Source organism: Cibotium barometz, chromosome 4, assembly GCF_041138505.1.
Source record: "Cibotium barometz isolate CiBa-2024 chromosome 4, ASM4113850v1, whole genome shotgun sequence".
Classification (NCBI taxonomy): Eukaryota; Viridiplantae; Streptophyta; class Polypodiopsida; order Cyatheales; family Cibotiaceae; genus Cibotium; species Cibotium barometz.
The window spans coordinates 22,603,146-22,630,332 of NC_141049.1; positions in this window are offsets into that span (position 1 = coordinate 22,603,146).

The following is a 27,187-nucleotide window of genomic DNA, read 5'->3' on the forward strand; positions in this document are numbered from 1 at the left end:
CATATTGTGATGGCTACATTTGTGATGGGCAAGAAGCACTTATAGGTCACTCCAAACCACTTCTATTCAGGTTCTTCATGGAAGGAGACACACCGGTAATGCAATTTAAGGCACATGTAGCTATTCGTAATTGGAGTGGAAGTATCCGTCTTTGGAAGACAGACAGTGAAGGTAAACCAAGGTTACCAAAAGGAGATCCACCTCTACTACCAATGGCCGAGCATATAAAGATGCATGCAGAAGTAATATCAGGATTGAAGGGTTACATAAAATTTTGGCAGAATCTAAGTAATGGTTCATTTGTGCCAAGATATTATAGGCCCGTCATAGATTATTGGAGTAATGTAATCGAAGAGCTTGGAAAACCAATACAATCAGAGGCAAGAAAGTACACAGATTTTTGGCCAAAATCTGAAGGGTCCCATCAATTAGATGATATGAATGTTGAACAATTGCAGGCACAAAGATTCTTAGGTATTGAAGAACATAATGATCATTATTGTGGGCTTGCACGGGATAAACCAAGGGAGGCATTTAACCCTATGCTACATGTTCAGCAAGGACACTTTGTTATGCTGCACCCAGATGACACAAACATCTATCCAGTTTGGCTTGCTATGGCTGAATCGGATATTGATGATGAGCCTACATCACCAAATTACAAGAAACTCTTGATTCAATATTGGGGACCTTGTGCAAGGAAGAAAGGTTTGACAGATACTCAAGCTTATGCTGATTGTTGGAAGGGATATTGGCAAATTAATGAGGCAGAACAACAAGTATGAGAAAATGCTGATGCAATTCTTTGGTCGTGGAGACCAAGGAATCCACCACCATACAAAAGAATCAAGATACCAGAAAAGGAAGCCCGCAAAGCAAAAGCATGCTTAGGCTTGGCCTGTGAGGATGAAGCTCATATTGATGGTTCCTTCAATGAGGAGTAGCATTTGTAGATGCAATATTGACAATGTGGATTTTTAGGTTATAACTCTAATATCCAAAAGAGATGTACTTTTGTACTATCTTCTTTTAAATTATTTTTTATTTTCACTTATTGAATGAAATTTTTCTTTGTGCCTCCTACATTTTTTTGATATAATAATGTTTCTATCTTATTTGTTCAATTGTTTCATAAATTTTGTGCAGTGTACAACTCAATTGGTGCAGGTCCTTGTTGCAAAGAAACAAATACCACTTCTTATTAATGGTGTTTATCAACACCACCTTCCTACATGATTATCAAACTCCTTTTAAAATATAATTATGCACAAATACTAATTATAGTACCACTTTTTTGGTTCAAACCGTGATTATCTCAACACTACCTTCCTCCGTTCTATATTAAGAAATTCCACAATAACTATTCCCACATTAAGTGGGAAATTCCCATAATACATGAAACCTCTCAATTTCAAAATTCCCATAATGCGGGATTTTTCCCATAATACCTAAAACGGTCTTAAGATGTAATTAAATGATATAGGATGTGAATCAAGATGTAATTGAATGATATAGGATGTGAATGAATGTGCAAGCATGTGAATCAGGATGTGAATGAATGATAAGGGATGTGAATAGATGTGATGTGATGTGAATCGGGATGTGAATGAACGATAAGGGACCTGAATGAATGTGTTAGCATGTGAATCGGGATGTGAATGAATGAGATGTGATGTGAAATGGATGTGATACGATGCGATGTAAATTGGATAGATGTTAATATATGTGAAGTGATGAGATGTATGGGTAGATGCAAGTGGATGAGATCTGATGAGAATAAATGAGGAAATAAGTGATGAGATAGAAAAGCTGTGATTAGATGAGAATGGGAATACTTATGAAATGAATGTGGATTGATGTGTGGATAATGTGGATTGATGTGGATGGATGTATGAATGATGTGGATTGACATGTGGATTGATGTGGATGGATGTGTGGATAATGTGGATTTATGTGGATGGATGTATGGATGAGTGGATAATGTGGATTGATGTGGATGGATGTATGGATGATGTGGATTGACGTGTGGATTGACGTGGATGGATGTATGGAAGATGTGGATGGATGTGTGGATAATGTGGATTGATGTGGATGGATGTATGGATAACGTGGATTGATGTGGATGGATGTATGGATGATGTGGATTGACGTGTGGATTGGATGGATGATGTGGATTGATGTGTGGATGTGTGGATGATGCAATTGGATGTGATTTGATGTGGGAATGATGTGATGTGATAGGGATCGATGAAAAAAAAATATTGTGGGGAAGATGAGAAAAGATGGGGACTAATGCAAAAGGACATTGTGGAGTGAGGAGAAAAAATGGAAATATTGTTGGAACTGTATTTGTATGTTAAATCAATTTTTAAATGATTGTTTTATGTCAAGAATGTTGGGGAAGCATTTTGACCATCTTGTGAATGAGGTCCTGGAGATCTATCTATTAAAGTTGCAAAACTGCTGGACGAAGAGTCAATGGGGAGGATGTCTCACGTAGCAAGATCAGCCGAGGTCTTGACCAACCTCGCTTTGATTTAAATGGTGAGCTTCCGGTACAGTGGATGAGGGACCAAGAAAGCAGCCTATGAGTAAAGCGCTAGGTGACTTGTGAAGGATCCTAGAGGGTGCTAACCATACAGTGCTCGAGCTCTGGGTCACCGAAGATACCCACACATACGTCAGGGAAGATATTGGAACAAGGAGTAAGAGTTGTTTTCTGAATTCAGGCATGGATCTGGTTGGTTGACCTTGCTGGTCCTCAACGGCGGATGAGTCCATGGCTCTTTTAATATGGATCCGTTGGTTGATCTTGCTGATCTTCAATGGAGATTCCATTTTGATATGTGAATATATTGCCAGTTACTATGAGCTAGGAACTATCGAAAAGGCCCCTGAGTGAACAGGTGGTGAGCGTTCCGGTTGCCAATGATGCCATAGGTACACCGATGAAGGAATGTTTGGAAATAAGGATTCAACTGGATAATTAGAGGATTATGATTAGTGACACTATAGTTTCATTAAATGATTGTTTTAAAGAATGTTGAATCTGTGAAAAAGGCAATTTCATATTGGGTGTGTAAGTGGTATGACTAGTTTTAAGTTTGAATGAATATTCGGCTAGGGGGCCTGGGAACTCTTTTCTCTAGTACCCGAGACAACCTAGCCAAATTCTTAACTGGATCCCATCACTACAGTGGTTGGTGGGTGGTTGGCTAACCCATGGGACTGCTGGATGGGGTTAGGCTAGACTGATGGATCCCTAAATTGAGACTCAGTTCTTTTTTGGTTTGGGAATTTCCCAATTCCCATTTTTTGAATACTAAAAAGGTGGGACCTGGATAACATGCCTATAAGTTTCTCAAAACCATATCATGTGACCTATTGTTGGAAAGCGCTTGGAAAATGGAATCTAGTGAGCTATAGAGCGCTCAATTTGGAGTAACGGTGTTCAAGTTATGATTAATCCAAAGATTTGACCACGTGTCCCAAACTACTGAGAAATTCCCATATTCCCCAATATGGTGTTAAGATGAAGTAAATCCTAGATAAAAATTATTCTATGGAAAAGAATCAACAGCTGTGTCTCTCAATGAGGAAAAAAGCATTGGTCTCTATGATCCAAGTACAATCTTTTGCCTGATCTGACTATGGGACTTACGGGTTCGGTCAGATCAGTTCAGTTAGTTAAGGTTTTTGACTACGTTAGAGAAAAGTTATCCTGGAGGAATCGCCCGTGCTTTCCGGGCAAGGGAAGTTTTTCTGGGTTTGGTTTTGGAAGAACCAATGGATTAGTCTCTTGTCTGGATATCCGTGGGTGAGGCCCCGAGTGTGGGACCCTGCCCCATGCAAGAAGTGCTACTTCTACTACTAGCACCCTTGAATTTGTTGCACGGTGGGGATAGGGACCTCACAGCACATGCTTCATAGAAAATGATTTTTATGTTCCTCACTGTGCTAGATAATGCATCGTTACCATGTTGCACTCTACCACCATGAAGAACATTCTTCTTCTTGTATATCAATCTATAGTCATATGTACAATTTCACCACAATAGTGACACTCTATACCATGCATATTCTACTGTGGTGGGTTTCCAATGACCTGTACCACAACATCAAAATCTCCCTCTAGCATGAGGGTAAACACCTCTACCACCACCACATGCACCAAATGATGACTATGAAAATTGTTGTTGTTGTTGTGGCCTATCACGCCAGCCATGTACTCTTGAAGTAGATCTCCCCCTACCTCTAGCAGTTCTTTGATACCTAGTCCCTTATATACCCACTGGTACTAGATGATGTACCTAATCCAAGTTTTATTTCCTCCATAATAAGAAAAGATACCAACTTATCAAAATCTGGGGGATCACCTTGTTGAGAAATGTGGTGCCAAAGAGCACAAGGAATTAGGTAGGGAGTGAGTCACATGAGCAAGAGAAGGAGCATGCACATTAGAAAGGAATAAACTAAAGGTCTATTATCAAAGGTTGATTTGTATGGTCACTTGTAAAAGGTGAAATCAATGGTCAAAAGCTGACACATGGAAAGCACAAGGGAGCACATATAGTGTGAGCATTTATGGACACATGGTTGGCACTAGGGTGCACACAAAGCATGGATTGGAGCCCTTCCCAAGGCTATATGGGTGTATTGATGAGATGTCAAGCTCAACATGAGCTGACACTCACTAGGCACCTGCATGACCATTTGACATTTACATCACTGAGGGTTTGGTAGCTGGAACCGACATATCTTCACCAGAGATTCTACAGCTGGACTACACCAACTAGTCCACACCTGCCCACTCCACTTAGCGTGTTCACATTATGGACCGCTTGTATATACTTTATTATGTGTATTAGTCACTTTATCTTCTTTGTAGACCTTTTTTGTTATGTGAAGAAGAAGAAGAATTTTCAGCCTCTCACCTTGTGTGTTCTCTTCTAGGGTTCGTGTGAGTGTGTGTGGGCTTACAAGAGCTCAAGCTCTCTCCTCCCCTACATCTTTTCATGGTGTCAGAGTCTAGTTCATGCTAAGGACTGAGCGACAAGCAAGAGAAGCACAGGAAGCGGTACAAGGGTAAGAGCTTCATCTACTCTTCCCCCTTTGTGTTGGCTACTACAACCTTGTCATCACGAACTTTTTGGGAGGCACTGGCAAACAAAATCTGATTGAGGAGCTTTCTTTATGGAGGGAGCAAAGATATAGGGCAGCTGCTGTAAAGTCTGTTGGACTACATTTTCCAGGCTAAAAATGTATTTTGGGTGAGTCTTGACCTCCATTTTTTAATTCGCAGGAGACATTTACCGGCACTGCGGGTAAGTTTTGTCTCTCACAGAACTCTATTTTGGGAACTGCAGGAAGGGTGATTGGTTGTACACACACTGTGTGTACTAAATGAGGTCTCAAGGCTGCCATTGGTTATATGTATGGAAATTTAGGTTACTGGTTATATGTATAGAAATTTAGGTTGCTGGTTATATGTATGGAAATTTAGGTTACTGGTTATATGTATGGAAATTTAGGTTACTGGTTATGAGAGTTTGGATGTAGTTTAGTACTACTGTAGAAAATTTAGCAATTTGTGTAGGTCAAACAAGAGTGCTTTTTTTGGTAAATTTTTGTTTGCAGACAAGATGTCAAATGATGGAATAAACTAGATTGTTGTAGAGAAGATTGACAAGAACAACTTCCATGCTGGGAGGTTTATAATGATAAATTTCTTAATGGGAAAAGTGTATTGGAACTACATCGGTGAACACGAGGAGGCATCAAAGATACTAGAGATTGATCCAATTGCTACAGATGTTAAATAATTCAAGGATTGGAATCAAGGAGCAAGGAAAGTCATTTATTGTCTTTCTATTAGTATACATGACACCATGATTGGGCATATACAGGATGCAAGTCACCTAAGGAGGCATGGGACACCTTGGTGAAGCTGTATGAAACCAACACCAAGGCACGAAAGATTCAGTTGAAGAATAAAATTCATACTGTGGAGAAGAAAAATATGTCTGTGAATGATTATGCCTTGAAGATTAAGGGCATTTTGGAATCCCTTGCATCAATTGGTGTTTCTGTTGATGATGATGATAAGGTGAAAGTGTGTCTACATGGTCTAAGGCCACAATACAAGGCGTTCAAGACGTCTATTTCAGACTCGGGTGATAATGTTGATCATTGAAGAAAAGAACTTGGGTGAAGGTCAATGATCTTCATAAAACAAAAACAGTTCAGAGAGCAGCAGGCCTTCTACACAAGTGCAGGTAGAGGATGAGATAGAGGTCGTGGATGTGGCCAAGGTGGTGGCCGAAAGGGTTTGCAGGTCCGATTTAACCTTGATGGTGACTGTTATAAAGAAGACTTTAAAGATAAGTGTAGGTTGGTTGTAAAAGGAAATAGAGTGGACAGAATGTTTACATTGAATGTAAATATGCTTGAAGTGAGTGCTACAGTGTTTGCAAATGGTTCAGGAGTTGTTTGCAGATACAGACATTTGGCATAAGTGCAAAGAATGAAGGCTATGCAGACTAAAGAAATTGTGACAGGGCTACCTAAGTTTAAAGTTGAAGGTATGCAAAAAGTTTGTGAAGCATGTCAATTTGGAAAGCAAACAAAACTGAAAAAAATGTGTGCAGGAATGTACTAGATGTTGTGCATTCAGATGTATGGGGTCCTGTGAGACTATGTCTATGGGTGGCTGTAGGTAATACGTAACATTCATTGTGTTGAGAGAGGGAGGGAGACGAGACAAGAGACACCACATACGCACAAGAATGAATCATATTAGTCACAAGTCACATATATATAGGCAGGACCTAGAGTGAGTTAGGGCTAGCTATATACAACTCCAACACCCCCACTCAAATAAAGGTCTCTAGTTAGGTACTACGTAACATTCATTGTGTTGAGAGAGGGAGAGAGACGAGACAAGAGACACCACATACACACAAGAATGAATCATATTAGTCACAAGTCACATATATATAGGCAAGACCTAGAGTGAGTTAGGGATAGCTATATAGCTATATATAGCTTCAACACCCCCACTCAAATAAAGGTCTCCAACTGCGAGTAAAAAAACCCTTGGGAGCATAAGGGAAAAACTCGAGCTCCTACATATAAATGTACAATGCCACCTTAAAGTCCATGTGCAATGTGCTTCTATATACAAAGTACAAAGAATAAATGTGCATGATGTGAAGTAATGTGTGAAGTGTCCTAAAGTCTAGGGGCTATGTACAAGTCTAGACAAATTTGACGTGACGTGAGATGTACTAATCTCCAAAAAAAGAGGCTGCCGCAACTCCAAGTTCTGATCGCAAAAGTGTAAACCAAGCTTCATGAAGTCCTTTGGTGAGAATGTTTGCAATCATTTGATCAGTTGGACAATGTTCTACCATTATTGCTCCTTTCCTTACTTCATGTCGAATATAGTGATAATGAACTGCAATATGCTTGGACTTGCTATATTGCACGTAGTCCTTGGCGAGACTAATAGCACTTTGGTTGTCACATCTAAGAGGAGTTCTTGAGGAAGGAGAATGACCAATATCAGCAAAAGCAATTGTCGAAGCCAATGTTGAGATATCGAGCTCATCTAGTGAGGCAGTGGACACTGATGACCCGCCTGGGGGATAGGCCCCACACTTACACCACTGGCATGGTTGGTGAGATCATAGGTGATATGCAGCTAGTGGGATGACAGGCTGTGTGACAGCCATTCTAGAGACTGGCATAGTTATAGCGCCAGCTCATTTAGTTGGGTTCACACTATAGAGAACCCTAATATGTATTTGGTTGAGTACCTTTCATATGTGAGTACTCTTATCTTTGTATATGGTGTGTTGAGTGTTGAGTGAAGAAGAAGAAGATTTTCAGCCTCTCACCTTGTGTGTTCTCTATTAGGGTTTTGTGAGTGTGTGTGTGCTTGCAAGAGCTCAAGATCTCTTCTCCCGTGCATCTTTTCATGGTATCAAAGCCTGGTTCATGCTAAGGTCTGATCTGCAAGCAAGAGAAGCACAGGCAGCGGTACAAGGGTAAGAGCTTCAACTACTCTTCCCTATTTGTGTTGGCGTCTACACCCTTGTCGGGAGCTCTACGGGAGGCACCGACAAACGATCTCTTATTGAGGAGCTTTCTTTGCGGGAGTAAAGCTATAGGACAACTATACTATCCTATTGGACTAAATATTTGGGGCCAAAAACACGTTTCGGGCGCGTCAAGACCTCCGTTTTTTCAGAAAGCAGGCGATTTCGAGCACTGCGGGTAAGTCATGGATTCTCTGCAGAACTCTGTTTTAAGAACTGCGGGTAAGTCATCGATTCTCTGCAGAACTCTGTTTTAAGAACTGCAAGAAGATAGATTGGTTGTGCAGACGCTGTGTCTACTGCAAGGAGGTCAACAGTTGCCATTGGGTGTATGTATGCACATTGAGGTCACTGGTTGTGACATTTGAGTGTAGTACAGTACCGCTGTAGGAAATATAATAGTTTACCACCAGAGTGCTATTTTTGGTAAATTTGTGTGTCTGGCAAGATGTCAAATGATGGCATAACCCAGATTGTTGAGAAGCGTGGTGAGGATGAAGAGGCACCGGAGATATCGGACATCAATCCGACTGCGTGCAGATGTGAAAGAGTTCAAGGATTGGAACCAAGGAGCCAGAAATGTTATGTATTGGCTCTTTATCAGTATGCTGGACACCATGATTTGGGCACATACAGGATGCCAATTCCCCAAGGAGGCATGGGACACCTTGGTGAAACTCTATGAAACGAATACCAAGGCATGCAAGATACAGTTGAAGAATGAACTTCATACTGTGGAGAAAAAGAGTATGTCTGTGAATGACTATGCATTTAAGATAAAGCGTATTGTGGAATCCCTTACATCTATTGGTGTTTCAGTAGATGATGATGACAAGGTGGAAGTCTGTCTACGTGGTCTCAGGCCACAATACAAGGTGTTCAAGACGTCTATTCAGACTCGAGAAAACATTCCCAATTTTACAGATTTGGTGTCTATGTTGATAATAGAAGAGAAGATCTTGGGTGAAGACCAACAGTCTTCACAAAACAAAAACAGTTCAGCGTAATAGGCCTTCTACACAAGTTCAGGAAGAGGACGAGGTAGAGGAGGCCGTGGAAGCGGTCAAGGAGGTGGCCAAACAGGTAATCAGAATTATGGCCAGTAGAGCAGCAACAACAACAGTCCCAGAATTCACAACAACAACAACAACACGCAGGTGGAAGAGGCCAATTCAGAGATAGGGGGAGTCAAAGAGGTCGTGGAAATTAGCAAAGGCAGTATAACGATACACGTAGATGCTTTTATTGTGGTAAGCCTGGACATATGCAGGCAGATTGTTATAAGAAGCAGGCTGACATGCAAAATAGGAAATTGCAGCAAAACAACTATGCATCCTCGAGTAGAAACAATGAGGATAATCAAAGGTTGTTTGTTATGCAGCATGTCGTTAATGCCATGTCTGAAAATGTAGAAGCAGCACATAAAGATGACGCATGGTACGTTGATTCAGGTGCTTTGAACCACATGACAAGTCATGGGGAGTGATTCAAGGAGATGAAAAACCTTGAAAGACTAGGTTTTGTGGAAACAGGGCATGACACTGCTCATCCAATTGCCCATGTTAGAGATGTGCCATTATCTATGCAGGATGGCAAAGTGAAGTACCTTGTAGATGTTCTTCATGTTTCGAACATAACAAAGAATCTGGGTTCATTTGGCCAGATGATTGAGCAGGGTTTGCAGGTTTGGTTTTGCAGGTTTGGTTGTTATGTTGAAGACTTTAAAGACAAGTGCAGGTTGGTTGCAAAAGATAACAGAGTGGACAGAATGTTTACTTTGAATGTAAACATGCCTGAAGTGAGTACTGCAATGTTTGCAAATGGTTCAGGAATTGTTGCAGACACAGACATTTGGCATAAAAGAATTGGACATGTGAATGTGCAGAGAATGAAGTATGCGTACTAAAGGATATGTGACAGGGCTGCCAAAGTTTAAAGTGGAAGGTATGCAGAAAATATGTGAAGCATGCCAATTTGGAAAGCAAACAAAGCATGTATTTCCTTATAACAGAAATGTGAGCAGAAATGCATTGGATGTTGTGCATTCAGATGTATGGGATCCTAGAAAGACCATGTCTATGGGAGGCTGCAGGTATTATGTGACATTTATTGATGACCACACAAGGAAAGTGTGGGTATACTTCATGAAGGAGAAGAGTGAGGTGTTCACTCACTTTCAAAATTTCAGAGTTATGATTGAAAGCAAACAGAGAAATATGTAAAGTTCCTAAGGTCAGATGGAGGGGGAAAGTACTTCAGAATTTCAGAGTTATGGTTGAAAGCAAACAGAGAAATATGTAAAGTGCCTAAGGTCAGATGGAGGGGAAAAGTACTTCTCCAATGAGTTCTCTGAATTCTTGAAGAAAAATGGTATTCGGAGACAGTTTACATGCAGATACACTCGGCAACAAAATGGATTTGCTGAGCGAAAAAACAGACACATTGCTGAGATTGCGTGAGCATTGATGGTGGCAAGATTTTTGAATATCTTGTCACTCTTGGCTTTCATGTAGCCAATGCAGATTTCTCACTATATGTGAGACACAGTCATAGAGGGGTTGTGCTTGTTGTCATCTATGTAGATGACTTGATCATTACAGGGGACCATGATGTAGAGATCTTTGATGTAAAGATCTTGCTTAGACAGAAGTTTGAGATGAAGGATCTAGGGGAGCTCAGATATTTCTTGGGCATTGAGGTGATTAAGTCACCATATGATATTAGATTACTGCAGAGACAATATGGCTTGGACATGTTGTCCAAGTATGGTATGATAGGCTTTAAGCTTATCTCAGTGTCATGTTGTCCAAGTATGGTATGACAGGTTGTCCAAGTATGGTATGACAGGCTTTAAGCCTATCTCAGTGCCATTGGATCAGAATGGCAAGTTGAGTGCAGATTCATAAGAGATTTTGGAGGATCCTACTATGTATAGGCACATAGTAGGAAGCTTGATGTACATGACGATCATCATGTTCTCCAAGTATGGTATGACAGGCTTTAAGCCTATCTCAGTGCCATTGGATCAGAATAGCAAGTTGAGTGCAGATTCATGAGAGATTTCGGAGGATCCTACTATGTATAGGCACATAGTAGGAAGCTTGATGTACATGATGATCACCAAGCCAAATTTGAGCTATGCTGTTTGTTGAGATATCGAGCTCATATAGTGAGGCACTGATGACCTGCCTGGGGGATAGGCCCCACACTTACACCATTGGCATGGTTGGTGAGATCATGGGTGATATGCCGCCAGTGGGATGACAGGCTGTGTGACAGCCATTCTAGAGACTGGCATAGTTATAGCACCAGCTCATTTAGTTGGGTTCACACTATAGAGAACCCTAGTATGTATTTGGTTGAGTACCTTTTCATATGTGAGTACTCTTATCTTTGTATATGGTGTGTTGAGTGTTGAGTGAAGAAGAAGAAGATTTCAGCCTCTCACCTTGTGTGCTTTCTATTACGGTTTTGTGAGTGTGTGTGTGCTTGCAAGAGCTCAAGCTCTCTTCTCCCCTGCATCTTTTCGTGGTATCAGAGCTTGGTTCATGCTAAGGGCTGAGCTGCAAGAGAAGCACAGGAAGCGGTACAAGGGTAAGATCTTCAACCACTCTTCCCTATTTGTGTTGGCGACTACACCTTGTGTCGGGAGCTCTCACTACAAGGGATCAGGCTCATACCCGCGCTCCTAGCTGCTAAAAATGACTTGTGAAAAAAAGTAGCAGGCTCGTGTATGAGCGCGTTGATGGCACAGAAGCGGTAAAGCTGTCTACGCCCTTATAGCATGCCACACTTCCACACACGCATGCAAATACACCAGAACACCAGACCAAAGAGCACGAACAAGACTTATATTTCAGAAAGGACCTTGACCTTTACAGAGGTGAATATCCCAAAATATCCCAGACACCAGCTACACCAAGCATCCGCTCGCAAACAGCCCTCTCCAGCTCCTGGTCGCTCCAAATTCCTTCGCTCTTTGCTTCTCTGCAGCCAACCTCTCGTTCTCTGCTCTGCACCTCAGCTGAGGTCCACTCTGCTATACCACCAGCACACTGCCAGTTTTCAAAGCATAGAACCAGTCACCCTCTTCTCTCTCTCTTTCACTTGTAGTCCCAACCTGTTAATGTCTTTCTGTTTTGCATACGACCCAGCCTCTGTAGCAGCCCTGCCAGCCCACTATTCCATCATCTCTCCCTTTCTCTTTGCACCAACTACTTCCATCAGTGCCCTCCACGCTCACCAGCCCAGCAAAACCTGCACTAGGCTCTATTCTCTCCTTCACACGAACACCTAGAACCCACACTTGCCAGCCTGACTTGACTCCTTTATTTGTAGCTCCAGCTCGTAGCTGCACTCACCTGAAAGCCCAATCGACCCAGGCAGCTTCTTTCACTCATACACTATTGCCAGCCAACAGTTGCCAGCCCTCTTGCCTTTGCTTTGCCTAGGCGACTCCCCAATTTTCGCTAGTCTCTCTTCTCTTACATCCAGCTGCGCCAGCCTTACTCACATAGGTGGCCTCTACACCAGTTCACGGTAGGCTTCTTCACCAGTCCGGCTGCACACGCTGCATCTCACCAGCTTTAACTTGCATCTTCGCCAGCTCTCTCACACGTAAAAAACCCAAGGCTCTTTGCTTACGCGTGCCTTCCACACCTCATCAGCCACACGTCGGCTCTTCTCTTCACACTGGATGCCCCGCTTTCTGTATCTCCAGCCCGTCAGCCAATTCGAACAGCTGCGCTTCAACACTCAGCCCCCACCAAATCCTTTGCAGCTCCTTTCCCACACTTCACACCTTCCCTCTTTCTTTTTGTTGCGCCAGCTTTTGCCTTTAATGCCAGCCTTTCACAAGTCGATGCCTCGTGTCAGCCACCAGCCGCACACAGAGGCCTTTTGATCTCACCTGCAGCAGCGCCTTTAATACCAACAGCTGCGCATCACCTACTCACGCCAGCTCTGTGCTCTTCTTCTCTTGCGTTGGCAGCCAGGCCACCCCTCACACGACCAGCTACCTTGTACAAGGCGGCCGCTTCTCCCACGTCGGCAGTACCTTGCTCTTCCCTTCGCTTCCCTTGCAGAGTTGCGCCAGAGAGCCAACATCTAGAAATCGCCTTCACGTGCTGGCCGATTTTGAAAGCTCCTCGCTGGCTGCAGTGGAAACATCCATGTGGCCATGCTTTATTGGCCATGTTAATGTATTATTTTTTCATTTACCTAAAAAAATGGCCACCATCAAGGCTTTCACACTCATCTAAAGGCTACCTTGGTCCATTAATATTAATTGCTCCATGCTCCACACACCTCGTAATGCAACCTTCCAATGTCCACTCTCACTTGGACGCGCACACAAATTCAGGCTACCAAGCTGCTGATCTCACCCCAAGCTGACCACGTTCCGGACAGGCCTGCAAGAGCCTCAAAATGAAATACATCCACCCTGTACACCTGGCAACGCTCTCAAAAGCAAAACTTCACACACGTCATGTACATGTATGTACACATTTCAACTCCTATTTTTGTCCACACATATTTAGCAACCCCCTACTTCTGCTGAGACATTCATGTCCAGCAGCTGTACAAACAGAGATGAAATATTCAGATTTTCCTCTGTATCTTTCACAACCTCCTGACATGCATCATAAGCTTCCTGAACTTCTTCTTTCACGGCTAACATCAATCGAGCAAAATATTTCTTCAGTCGTAAACCATTTACTCTCCTTTTATGCTTCTTTCCATCCAAATCAGCAAGCTGATAACTCCCATTATCAAATTTTCTCTCAACTTTATACGGACCTTCCCACTTTGTCTGGAATGCAGTATGAAAAGTACTATCCAGTTTGCTATTATACCTGAGAACCAGATCTTCTTCCTCAATTTCTTTCTGCTCCACCTTCTCATTCTCTCTCTCTTGTCTTTTCAATTGCATAGCTGCATAGTGATCAAATGCTAGCTCTCTGTCCAGCTGAACTATTTGCAAAGCCAGTAATCTTTCTCTGTAACAATTAATAGGCTCATGCCCTTCTTCAATCAAAAACTTCAAAGCTGGAATTTCCACATCAATAGGCATGAGTGCTTCTTTCCCATAAACTAAATGAAAGGGTGAGAATTGTGTACCAGATTTTACAGCAACCCTGTATGCCCATAATACACGATTCATCTCTATATCCCAATTCTTGATATGGCCTTCTGTCATTTTGGTTATCATCAGCTTAAATTCACCATTGAACCTTTCATTCAAGCCATTACATTGAGGGTGATAAGGAGTGGAGTACTTGTGGTTGATATTCAATCTTCTGCATAAATGGTCAACTACCTCTCCTCGAAATTCAGGACCATTATCTGATAATATCTCCAGAGGAATACCAAATCTGCAGCATATATGTTCATACACAAAATCAGCCACCTCTTTACTATCCACTCTCTTCACTGCCTTCACTTCTGCCCATTTTGATAGGTAATCCACTGCAGTAAGCACATAACACTTTCCTCTAGCTGTCCTGGGAAATGGTCCAACTGCATCCACTCCCCATCTTTCAAAAATGTCATATACCAGCATGATATTTCTCAGCTCCATTTTTAAGATCCTCTTCCCCATTCTCTGGCACTCATGTGGCAAGACCTGCACCAGTGCTGAATATCCTTCTGGATGGAAGGCCATACATAACCCTCCAGTAATATCTTCTGCAAGGTGATCTTAAATGCATAATGACCCCCACATGCTCCCTCATGATTTGAAGATAGAATATAATAAATCTCTTCTCTCCAGGGAATTCTCCTCAATACCTGATCAGCTCCCTGCATATATAATTCATCCCCAATCATGACATAATGCTTACTTTTCCTGATAAAATGATACTTTTGGCCTTTTTTGAGCTCCTCAGGCAAGCGACCTGAGAGTAGATAATCCACCACTCTGGATAGGTATTCCCTCCCTCTGTATAATGGCTCTTCGATTTTTACAATTACTGGATCATGATTAATTGTCTCCTGAGCCAGCTCATGTGCCATATGAACCCTCTATGAAGAAGGAACCATTGCAATGGAATGAAGAATGCGAGGAAGTGTTTGAGAAAGTAAAGGAGGTATTGGGAGGTATTTCCAGTGTGAAAGCTCCGGATTTCTCTCAGGTCTTTTATGTGAATCCATCTTTTGGTCCGGATGTAGTTGGAGCAATCTTAATGCAGAGAGGAGATGAATCCAGATATATGAAGCCTGTGTATTTTGCAAGTAGAGTGAAGACAGAAACAGAGAGGAAATATACAGAGGCTGAATTGGTTTTGTCAAGTCTGGTGTATGCTTGCAGGAAATTCAGGTCATATCTCCTGATGAAACCATTTGTGGTGCTGACAAATTATACTTTACTCCCTCAGCTGGTGAATGGTACTTCACTCTCAAAAGGTATGATGCGATGGTTAGTGGAGCTTCAAGAGTATGATTTCTCATTTTTGATTGAAGATACTTGCAAGGCAACTCTGGCAGATCTTCTAACATACAAAGATGGCCCGATACTGGTGAAGGAAGTGGATTCAAAGATAGAAAAAGAGGAACAGATTATCATTCCTGGAGCTCATGTTTTATTCTTTGATGGTTCGTATAAAAGGAGTATACATCAGGCCACCGGGGGGGATTTATAATCCAGGATTCAGAAGGTGTGCTGATTCTAAAGAATGGAATACTTCTAGAAGCTGAAAGTAACAATGAGGCTGAGTACACAGCATTGTTTCAAGGGTTGCAGGCTGCTTTAAAGCAGAAAATTCAAAAGCTAATCATAAAGGGAGATTCTCTATTAGTGGTAAAGCAGGTCTTGGGTAGCTGGCGAGCAAAGAATCCGAGATTAAAAGAATGTCTGGCTAATGTTAGAAGGCTGCTACATCAATTTACAGCATCGAGTATTCAACATGTGCGGCGGGAGGAAAAATGGGAAGGTTCATGTGTGCTAATTTGAAGAAGGTGAATGCAGGTACCCATATAGGGATCACTACCCATTACCATACATAGAGCATGAAAAGACTAGCAGTGATAGAAGCTTACAACTTCTTATATGGCTTCTCGTTGCCTAAGCACATTGATTAGGTACCACCAATTGTGATTACACCCAGGAAGAATAGGAAGCTTTGTATGTGTGTTTATTTGAAGAAGGTCAATGAAATCTGTAGGGATCACTAAGCATAGGCATCATCAACAATTGTGATTATAGCTTAAAAAAATGGGAAGGTTCATGTGTGCTAATTTGAAGAAGGTGAATGCAGGTACCCATATAGGGATCACTACCCATTACCATACATAGAGCATGAAAAGACTAGCAGTGATAGAAGCTTACAACTTCTTATATGGCTTCTCGAGATACAATAAGGTGTCCATTACCCCAAAAGACCAAATTTTTCACCACCACATGGGAAAAATTTACATATAAGGTTATGCCATTTGGACTGACATCACTACCACTTGGTGTCCTTAAAGTAGCCCTAGTTCTTCTTACACACCAAGGGTACCACTGATGGAATGTCAAGATTCTCATCAAGTCTCCACTTTGAGCCACTAGAGTTACCATCCACATGTGAGTAAAGCTAGTGGCATAAAATTTTGATCTATCATTTCCTTCCCTTTGCGTTATACATTTGTACCTACATCTATCCTCAACTTACTTGACCAAGGACTATAGCATTGGATTGCTAGAGGACTCTCCAGGTTCACTTGTATGTGTGATTATTATGTGTTTGGAAAAATGTCATTACTTCTTTACATTTGCATCTTTTTTTTCCTTAAGTGGTGCATACTAGCTACTCATCTTATCAAAGATAACATACTAGCTACTCATCTTATCAAAGATAACATCCCTTCTTACCCACATCTCATGAGTGGTAGGGTTATAACATCTATAACCTTTCTGTTCTGAAGCATAACCAATGAAGATACATTTCTCTACCTTTGGATCTAACTTTATTCTCAATTCATTGAGAACATGCACATATGCAATACACCTAAACACTTTTAACAAGTGAGACACATGTGGTTTTATGCCTCTAAATTTCTATTCACGGATCATATCATGAACAGTTATAGTGGGGGTCATGTTCATAATGTATATAACAGTTGTTACTACTTCTATCCAGAAATAATATGGCATATTCTTTTCAGACAAGGCATGTGCCACCTCTACAATGTGCCTATTTTTCCTTTTGGTAGCACCATTCTATTTGTCAGAGTAGTGCACCTGCATGTAAACTGTCTCTTAATTCCTTACTTTCTCAAGAAATCATTGAACTTGTTAAAGAAATTCTCTCCCCATACCATTTGATCTTAGACATTTGATTTGTATACATTTTTCCTTCTCGACCAAGGCTTTAAATCTCTAAAAGTGAGAAAATACCTCACTTTTCTCCTTCATAAAATAAACCCACATTTTTCTTATGTGTGATCACATCAATGAATGTAACATAACACCTTCAACCTATAAAATTGTTATAGTCTTGGTTAGTCTCCATACACCCTAATGTATAACACCTTATGACCTTGCAGTGACATGCTTTTCACATGCGAGAAAGCATGTTTGGCCTAATTTTACCAAGCTTGCATGCTTTATATACTTTATTCATACCATCAACCTTAAACTTTGGCAAACCTACACTAATATTTTTGGTCTGCACAGACTTCAGTTTTTACCGTGTAAGGTTCCCCCCTTCCAAAATAGGGAAAATACTTAAGATAGTCCACTAAGTCTTTCCTACTCATCGACACCTTGACCATGAAGAGATTCAAGGATATGATTCATAGGTAAGACAGTCCTATCCCACCACAGGGGGAGCGTGATCTTCTAAAAATCAAATCACCCATAGGGTAATTGATCATAATTTGGGCAACTACTAGTCTTGATTCGTACAGACAATGCTTTTTTTCTCATCCATGCAAGGCACATCCGCTGGCCTAATCTTCTAGAATAGAATTGCTCGAGAACCTATTTATCTAGCATAGGGCTTTTACTTAATTTGTTGGAAAGCTACCCGATAATCGGGTCCACCCGTCCATAGGATAGTGTCCGGGGCATTCCATCCTCCCACTTTTCACCCTACTCAGGTGTCAATTTTGCTTTCTAATTAATCCTACCACATTGTTTGACATAAATAAATATGTTCCTTAATTAAGATCCTTTTCACAAGGTTTGTTAAAACAACCTTTTTCCAAAGACAAGATTTATAATAATAAAAATTTATACATGAATCAATTCCATACAAGCCAAACCATTTCTCTTATTCTTTTCCTTTATACTTCCGATGATATAGAATTTGGCCTTCTAGCCTCTACATGTTGGGCGAAACCCTATGGGACCATAAACCTTGTCTCGGCCACCACTTGGCGAGGACTTAAGCCGGCCTGTCGCCCTTTTAGGCTCTGTCGCTCGATCCTCCCACCCCTCAAAGGGATGTCTACACACTAGGATGGGCTTTTTCACTGCACTATCCTGGGCCCTTAGAACTAGACAGCATCACAATCTTGCCTTAATCAGTGAACCTTATTCTCCCAATGGTATGAGGGATACCTTGGGCCAATCTCGGGCTTTGCTAACGAAGCCACCTAGCTACACAAGCACGGAACGGAGGAGTTAGCGCATCGAAGTGAGGAAAAATTGCACTCTTTCTCTTAATGATAACAATTTCAATACAAATCATTGAATACGACATCACTTCAAATCGTAGCTTCATACATTTTTTTCAAAGGAAAAGATACATTTCTTCTTGCTTCATTTATTGACATTAATATTGAAGAAAAACTCTTTTTTAAAAGATAACCAAGCTAACCTGGCCACCATTTCCTTAAGGTGCTTGTAATGGGAGTGTTGGAGCCGCATTAGGAGCATCTTCTCCAATCTCATTGTTGCATGTTCCTCCCGAGAAGGCAATATTTTGGCATTTTCGGGATGGGGCCATCTTGGATGTTGTCTTGTAGTGCTTGCTGTCGCGGTTGTAATGATTAAGTCAGATCTGCATTACGAGATCGTTTGCTCACTATATGAGTAAAATACCACATCACACTAACCCTCTCTAAGGTAGACAACCTCTTGCTAAAGTCCACACAAATGGGGGGGGAGGGGGGAGAATTGTGAGATGTCCTTAAGGAGAAGGAAAATATGTTTTGCTGAGGGAAGAGGGTGCTACTGTAAGTCGCTTCACATGGGGGGGAGGGGGGGAGAGAGAGAGAGAGAGAGGAGCTAAGGATATTGCCTCCTAATAACAACGGTGGGCTTGCTGAAAGTTGGCTTATCTAAAAATTGGCAGATGAGGGGGTGTCGAGAGGGGTGAAAGCAAGGGATGGATGTACTGCAGCAGCAAGTACACTATGCAGGGATAGAAGGGCGGTACAGACGACAACATGGCCTTATGGAGTGTATAGGCTATGCAGGAATGCATAGCCTATACACTATGCAGGGATAGAAGGGCGGTACAGACGACAACACGGCCTTATGGAGTGTATAGGCTATGTAGGAATGCATACTGGCCATGGAGTGTATAGGCTATGCAGGAATGCATACTGGCCATGGAGAATCCCGGGGGTTTATATAGCTGTGGGGTATGGGTGTGGGCGTTGTGCAAAGTACGATCAAAAGGACGGTGTGCCATCAAAGGATGTGGATCAGTGGCCTGCATGAGCCAGGGGGAAAGGTACGGTGGCGGTTAATAGGGAAAGGAGTGGTACGCATGTACCATATTTGGTCAGAGGCAGCATGGGTGTCCACGTGCGGTCTGTGTTTGTGGACTACATAGTGGGTGGCCGATCTTTGGTTCTTGCATGGCTATTGTACGTTGTCGTGCCATGGCACGTCTATGGTGTGAAACCATGCATGTGAGGCTATTAAACAAATTCAGATGCATGGGATTAAGTGCCATGACTTGAGTCATTATATGATGCCCATGTACATATGTTCATATTGTAAATGAGGTTCAATAAGACAGGCTGAAGCTGAGTCAGTTCTCGAAGCCTCAGTACATGAGTGTGGTGTGCAGGTGGTTGCTAAATGCAGGGCACCAATCTGGAATGGCCGTGTCTTGGTAATAATGATGCTGATGATTCAAAGGTTGTGGGCAGCATTGTTTTTGGAAGGTCGTGGGTGCAGTTTGATGGTTATGGAAAAGGGTGTTTATCCCTTTTGATCCAAGAGGGAAATGTGATAATGGGTATATGTTGATATTGTATATAATGTTATAAAGTGGGTGGTGGAGAGAGAGGTTTGAAGAAAAAGGAGATATCAAACACATGAATGTGTTTGATCCATGGGGTGGGCTAAATGTGTGGTGAATCCATGGCCCATCCAAAACTTGAGGTATAGTTGGATGGTGTGTATGTATGTTGGTGTGAAGTGGATCCCAAGTTGCTAAAGTCAACGTAGCAGCCAAGGGTGAATAAGCACATATGTGCAAATAAGAATAGTAAGCACATGGAGATCCAAAGAGGCACACGATGCAAATATCTAGAAGGAACGAGAGGCGGAGCTGGCCGGGGAGACTCGAAAAACCACGGTGTAAAAAAAAAAGGTGGAGATGCTGCTGAAGCCTGTACAAGAAAGGAGAGAGAAAAAACCTACAGCTAAACCAATTAAAAGAGCGCTTTTATGCATGAGAGCATTCGGGCTGGGGAATACTGCGGGGGAGGACGAGAGAAGGGGTGATCGTGCGAAGGGGTAGAGAGCCAGAGAAGGGTGGGTTGGACGGATGAAGTGGCCGCTTGGAACGTGAAGTTCGCCGTGTGGAGAGGCTGGGGGCTTCTCGGACGCTGACAAGCTGTGCGCAGCTACAGGTATACACGGAGGGCCCCCTTGTGGTGGCACACACAGTGAGGAAGCGCCTTGTGATGATTAGGTGATGTGGAGCGCAGCTGAGGAGCGCTGAAAATAGCATTGCAGAGGATGCTGAAGACAGGCTGGCCGTGTGGGAGCTAATGGAAGCACTGGCAGGTGTCAAAGAGCGAAGAGGTGTGTGTAACCGCCTTGTAAAAAGAGAGAAGGTGGCTCTGGTGTGAGTGAAGATAGCGCAGCAACTCGCAGCTGATGACTGACGACTGTGCGAATAGAGGGATGCCAGAGGGTGGTCGAGGTACGGCTGGCAGCGGCTCTGCAGAGGTGGTGTGGCATCGTAAGAGAAGCCTAAAGGGCTGGTGATAGCAGAGGGAAAGGCTTCTTCAAAGGGTGGCTGAGCAGCAGTGGACGGCAAAGTGAGAGCTGCCTGTGGTGGATGATCCTTGGAGCAAAGGCGAAGGCATATCAGAAGTTTCTAGTGGTAATGTATGGAGAGGCTCTGTCTCTTTCTTGTGGAAGATATCAAGTTCTGCTAAAGCTATGCTATGGGCTGTCGGCATGCATATGCTGAAGGTATGTATACCTTTGTATTTGATGATGTCTTGTGAGTTTTATTTGTTTTGTCTCGTGAGTGTTGTTGTATGTCAATCATATTGTACAAACATATAGCATATGTTATGTGAAGATCTTTCATGATGATGAAGCTTTGATGATGATATATGAAGATGATGATGAGTTCTCCTACCATAAGCCTTGTATCATCAGAGTTGATGATGAGTGTGTCTTGTATGAGTTGTGGGGACAATCCCATTGAATGTATGCCTAAGACAAGAGATTGAGATAATACCTTGCTATACCTTGTTCTATGACAAGCTGAGAAGACATTTGATGCTATGCTAAGGTCCCTTGCCTTACAAGGGGGGTGCTCCTTTTTTGTGTACATGGTGAGTGGTTACTTTAGTTTGGGTAAAGGAAGGTTCGTGAGTCTACAGAGGCGAGAGAGAGTGAAGCCCCGGGTTCTGCAGACAGGCTAAGAAGTTATAATGTTATCAACCTTGGATTTTTGTTTGAACCATAATGCTTATGATGGTTTTTGGTACAACTCATATGTCTTGCTGAGATTTGGTATGTAAATATTATGGTTCCAGCTTCTGCAAGTGGTTCCCCTTGAAGAGTTATATATTCTGTTTCCTTGTGCTGGGAATTGAAGCTACTCTCACAGCCAGAAGTCTCGCACTTTCCTAGTGATACCGCCCACGTCACGATAGCTTTGGTGAACCCGACGTGAAACTGCTGGGGTGAGAGTTAGTGGTGAAATACACAGTGCAAGCTATGGTTGAGAATCCTGAGGGACAGGGGGTTCATTTTGACCCCGGGGTTATGCAAATGTTTCAGATGTTTACTATGTATATGCAACAGCAGCAAGCGGCTGAGAGGGGCCAAATTTCCACAGCTAAAGCACTGCAGTCAATCGTGAAGAAGGTGGATCAATTTGATGGTAAAGACATCACAAAGTACCTGCGTAATTACACAAAGGAAATGGAGCTAAACAGGGTGACTGAGGAGGATATGGTTCGAAGCTTTGAGCTGGTATGTGTTCCCGAAATAAGAGAGCGCATAAGAGGATTACAGGCAGCACATGGTGGCAGAAACAGGGAGGAGTTCAAGCTTGCTTTGAAGGATGATTATTTCATGGAGGATTTCGAGCAGGTGACCAAGCAAACTTTCTTGGAGTGGGTTACAAAACCCAAAATTGGAATTTCTGCCACAGAGTTGCTAAGAGAGTTTGAGAAGCACTATGCCCAGCTGTTAAGGATAGAGCGCACAACCTTAGACAGGGAAAAAACAGAGCTCTTCTTACAAGTAGCTGGGAAAGATCTCCAAGAAAAACTGGAAATTCTCCTTGAGGATAAGGATACGGAGTAGGGGTTAAAGAATGATTGGAATGATGTCGAGGATGCGGTCACCATGCTAGCAAAGCGGCAACGAAGGATGGATAAAATGATGATGAGCTCGGCAACTCCTATAATTGTTTCCCCTGAGAATCTACAAAAACCTGCTGCTGCAATCCCAAAGGTAGAAGGGCCGATGGATGAGATTATTAAGGGCATGCGAGACCTAAAATTGAAGATGTCCAGGATTGAGGAAAAAGGGCTACCATTAGGGCAAGCTTCTATGCAAAGGTCTCAAAGCAAAGAAGGGTTTACATTCAGATGTATATGGTGTGATGACCCAGAACATGCAAAAAAAGACTGTGCCAGCTATGAGGAAGCCCTCAGAAACTAACTTGTATTTTTCAAAGATGGAAAAATCCACCTTACAGAGACTGGTCTTCCGTTAAGCACAAACTTTGGGAAAGGAGGGATGAAAAAGTTGGTTGAAGATATGGCTGCCAGCCATGCCATCTCTATGGTTGAGGCAGCAACCTATGGGTTAAAGGCCGGTCAATCAAAGCAGGAATCTGAGAAGGATGAAGACTATGAGAGTGAAGATTTTTGGCCATCAACAATGGAGCTAATTGCGTCAAAGAAGGTATCTAAGCAGGCTTTGCATGAGGCAGGAGACTGTATACGTCTTGAGACTGGCTGGGAAGAGCCTGTGGATTCTTTATCTGTTCATGTGCCTACATTGCAAAATGCCAGAATAATGAGGCACAGGTAGAGGAAAAGCGTAAGACGGAAAATGAGGAAGGAGGGTCATCAAAAAAGGGTCACTCGTGGTAGTGGAAAGAAGGACCCTGGGCCATCACATGTGCCTCTGCCACATAACCAGCCTCCACAGGAAGTATCAATGGAAGAAGCACCAGCAAAGATGAAGCATGATAAGGAGAAGGGTAAAGGGAAAAGTCCGCTCTACAAACTCCAATTTGATATTAAAGCCACAAACGGATCTCAAAAAGGTGCTAGAAGAGAGGATTCTAAACAGTAAGGGGAAGTCTTGGAAATTGCAAAGAAAGAATTCCATGATGAGATAATTGATATTATACGAAGGAAAAAGCAGTCCATAATTGAATCTATTCCATCACAGGGGGAGACAAGCACTTCCAAGACTCATGGAGTACAGGTACAGCAAAAGGAAGAGAGAGAGAATGTGGTGGAATGCAATCACTCTGCTGAAGGGGTACGACAAGTGCGGTTTTTTTTTAGGGTGATGAAAAAGAAGTTCTTGCAAAAAGCCATTACTCCAGGAACCATTGGGCAAGGGCCACCACTGAAACCCTTGTCAAAATAGGAGACTTGGAAGATCCGTATGTTGCCTTAATCGATCATGGGTCTGAAATAAATCTTATGGCTAAAAACCTCTACAACAAATGTAAGTGGCCAATGGATGTAGATCATGGGTGGATGATTAAAGCGGCTAATAACTCATCTAGAGAGCTCTATGCAGCTTGTCCAAATGTAAGGGTAACTATGGGGGATGTGAAAGATGATCAGAACTTCTTCGTCCAGGAGATGTCATCGTATCCCCTTATCCTTGGGCAACCCTATATTATAGCTGTGAGGATGGAGACAAGAGTCTTGGATGATGGCTCAGCATATGCAAGAATAAGGAGCAAAGATGGCAAGAAAGCTATTTAGTTCTTCACAGTTTGCATTAACCATGAAAGGAACCGCGAGTCTCTTCGAGAACAGTCGCTCCCAAAGATAAACAGAGAATTCATGAACTACCGGGAGATGAGGGATTTTGGCCAGGTGCCATTGTAAAGCGGGATTGCAATGGTACAAGGGGCAATGAGTTCTCACAGGACTCAATCAATGTAAATAACTTTTTAGCAAACTTTCAGAGATTCTCTAGCTATGGGTCAATAGTCTTTGTAAAAAGCAAGGATTTGAAGCGTGGTATGCGTCGATATGTACAAGATGTACAAAAAAGTCTTGAACAGTGTGGTCTTTTGGAGAAAAATGAGTTTATTTCAGGTGTGCTTGACGAGGTGTCATTTGTGGATACTATGGGTGAGCTTTTTGCCATGGAATGCACATGCTTACAGGGTGGGAATGAGATGGTAAAAGTGTCATCTGTGGGGATGTATGATATAATCCGGGAATTTGAGGGAATGGAATGTAAAAACATGTATTGTGAGATGGATGCTCGTGTTGATACAAAGTATAAAACGGTTGCAAAGAAGGTGAAACCAGTTGCCTTGCCTCTGCCACCAAAAAGCAAGGAGAAGATAGATGAAGCCTCTATGCAACCAAATCTCAGAGATCCGCAAAAAATTGGGCATAAGTTTACACAGGAAACCCTAAAAGAGCTGAAGATCGGTGACAAGGATTTCCTGTTACCAGTTGAAAAGGAATGCTTTGAGGAGATGCTTGTAAAACATGGGAAGGCCTTTGCTTTTCAGCCGCATGAGATAGGCTGTGTTGATCCAAGCGTAATAGCACCAATGGTGATCTTCACTGTTCCACATGTGCCCTAGAACCTGCGGCCGATTCCACTACCAAAAGCTCTCTTGCCAAAGCTGATGGAATTACTAAAAGAAAAGATCAGGATGGGAATTTTGGAGCCATCATGCGCTCCATACTCCAACAGATGTTTTACCCGTGCCAAAGAAAAATGGAGCATTGCGCTTCATTCAAGACATGCAACCTGTAAACAAGGTCACAATCAGGAATGTGGGAGCAGGTCCGATTGTGGACGAGTTTACAAAAGCATTTGCAGGGAAAGCTATATACTCTATGGGTGATCTGTATTCGGGATATGATCAGTTCCAGCTGGATATACAAAGCAGGGACATGACCACAATGAAAACTCCTTTGGGTTTGGTAAGGATGTGCACCTTACCACACAGGGAGCCACCAACTCAGTGGCGCGTATGATGAATGGAATGAATAAAGTCTTACGAGACTTCATACCACAAATAAGTATGCCTTTTGGATTATGTGCCCATAAAGGGCTGTGATGAAAAAGATAAAGATGGGGATTTGGATTCGAAAGGGTGCCGCAAGTTGTGGCAAATCATATAAAAGATTGTGATAAAATTCTATCCAGGCTTGAAGAGGTGAATCTTACTTTGTCTTGATTGAAATCAGTGTTTGGGGTTGGTGAAGTACTAATCGTGGGGCATCTTTGTAGTACTAATGGGCACAGACCTTGTCCAGCCAAGATAGATGCGATATAAAGAATGAAAGAGATACGCAATAATGTTACAGAGGTGAGGAGATTTCTTGGTGCATGTGTCTTTTATGTTATATGGATCCCACATTATGCACATGTAGCAGATCCTCTCTACCAACTTTTGAGGAAAAATCAGAGATTTTTATGGAGTGCTGCACATATTAAAGCTATGCGGAAGCTGAAATGTCTGCTCCAATCATCACCTACTCTAAGGAAGGTAGATTATGAGTGTGGTAGGCCTGTGATTGTAACAGTTGATACTAGTCCTACTGGGATAGGATAGGCAGTAGGGCAAGATGATGAGGATGATCACAGGTATGTAATCAGGTTTGGAGCAAAGGTACTGATTTCGCCAGCGAAATTATCCGCAGATCAAGAGGGAGTTATTGGGAGTAGTCACTGCTCTAAAATGTGAAAAAGAATATCTTATTGGAGCATCCGTGCTTGTGGAAACTGACTGCTTGCCACTCCTTGGGATGATTGCAAGCTGCACCACTCCAGATATCGCTATGCTCAGGTGGATTGCCTATATCAAGTCACTAAATCCTGAGTTTAAGCATATTGCAGGGAAGGACAACCCAGTTGCAGATATGCTATCAAGAGCCAGGTATGAAGATGAAGAAGGGATGATTAGTGACATTGATGATGTAGGCACAAAGTTCTATACTACTGCACATACAAAAGGGGACCATGCTTGCCTATCCAATGCACTTGAGTCTTTTACTGAGGAAATGTATGAAGGAGATTGGTTGCTTATTGGCCAATACTTGAGTACCTTGACAAGGCAGGAAAATTGGTCTGACTTAGAATTCAAGAGGATCCGCTGAAAGGCATATGGGTATTTTCTAAAGAATGGGTACCTGTGGAAGCATCTTAAGCAGAGGAATGCTATGCCACAGAGAGTTATATGTGATAAAGAGACTCAAGGGAAGCTCATGAAAGAATTCCATGAGAGTCTCTGGGCTGGACATCGAAGTGTATGGGCCACCTTTACTAAAATAAAGGAAAGATATTGGTGGAAAGGAATGTACAAGGATGTATGGTATGTCAAATGTACTCGAATGTGCAACATCGTGATGGCTTGCAACCAACCTACCCGCCTGCCATGCACTACAAATGGGTAGTGGATCTAGTTACAATGCCCTTGGGAATCTGGCAGATGCGGTACGTAGTACTT